Raw genomic sequence first — 1,345 nt, 5'->3', positions numbered from 1 at the left:
GGCCCAGCAGGGCACTTCCGCCCGGCCTTGCCGCCCCGCCGCCATCTTGGTTGAGGGCGGAAAGCGCTTCCGCCCGGTGGGTGGGGGCGGGGCCAGGCTTGTTCCGGGCGGCCGAGGGGCGGAGCCAGTGATGGGCGGCACTGTTTTTAAAGTTTTTTTTTAAAGTGGTTGGGCGGCACTTTTTTAAAAGGGAGCCTGCGTGGCTGCTGGGTCGCTGAGCCCGCAGGTGTGTTGGGGCGCAGCCTTACTCGGGTCTGAAGCCTCTCCTAGCGCCGGTGCAGCGTCTCCCCGTCGCGGTTAATTGTCATCAAGCGCCGGCGGTCTGACTGTAACCCCTCCTCGGGATGCTCGGGTCCCCTCGCCAGGCCCCTCGCGCGGCGCCGGATCGCGGTCTTTCCCCTGCGAGGGCTCGATGGCACACTTGGCCCGTCCCCTTCCCCTGGGTCGGCCCCCTTCTCCTCCGGGTCCCCGGCCGCCGCCGTGTCCAGGTCGGGCTGGGAGCCGGGTGGACGCACAGAGCTGACCGCTGGACCCCCATCCCTGGCTCTCAGCCTGCAGTCTTTTGGGACGTCCTGTTCGTTGTTTACTCTGGTCATCCACCGAATGCGATGTTAGGAAGAGGTACCTGGGAGTCTGTTTTCGTTCATTGGAAAGTAACTTCACAGATGCTCGGAAAGCGGCCGGAGCGCAGGAGTGTGTGCGCGCAGGGATGTGTGCGCGCTCGTTGCTTCTGGTTTTCTATTGTTGGTTATTTCTTTCGGGTTTTTGTGTTTGGTTTCAAACCAGCGTTGTACCATCAAAGATGTTTCCCCTGGTAGAACCTTACACTGGCGCCAGTGCGGCGAGGAGAGTAGTGGGCAGTGAGCAAAAGACTCAAATGCCTGAGAAAACGATGCCTGGGAGGAGGGCTGGGGTGGGGGGACGCCTAACTGACTCATAATGAAACTTGGGGAGTATGGCCTCTTTCTTCTGAGTGTTTCCAAGACCCTTCATTTACAAAAACAAATCATTATTGGAGATTTCCTATGCACATTAAAGCAGAGAGAATGATACGGTGTGTCCACCAGCTGGGTCTTATGGTTGCTCAGTCATGGTTAGCCTCAGCCTCATGAATGCCCCAACCCCACATCCTCTCCCTCCCACCATCCCCATGATTTTGAGACAAATCCCAGGCATCAAAAAAATTCAATCTGTCAATTGAACCATTCATTTATAGTACTCTTCTTGGAGGAGGAAATGGCAACCCACTCCAGTATTCTTGCCTGGAGAATCTCATGGACAGGGGAGCCTGGCAGGCTACAGTCTATGGGGTCTCAAAGAATCGGGACACCACTTAGCAACTGCA

At 57.0% G+C, this 1,345-nt stretch overlaps 1 long non-coding RNA gene across 1 annotated transcript in view; it reads left to right on the top strand.

Moving 5' to 3' along the window:
• Positions 1–1,345, top strand: part of LOC147350983 (uncharacterized) — a 75,940-nt gene that overhangs the window by 649 nt on the left and 73,946 nt on the right. The window lies entirely within an intron of this gene.

Source organism: Bos grunniens, chromosome 19 (genome assembly GCF_055505025.1).
Source record: "Bos grunniens cultivar Pamir isolate PY7600 chromosome 19, Bosgru_T2T1.0, whole genome shotgun sequence".
NCBI lineage: Eukaryota > Metazoa > Chordata > Mammalia > Artiodactyla > Bovidae > Bos > Bos grunniens.
This window is presented reverse-complemented; position numbering and strand designations above follow the sequence as displayed.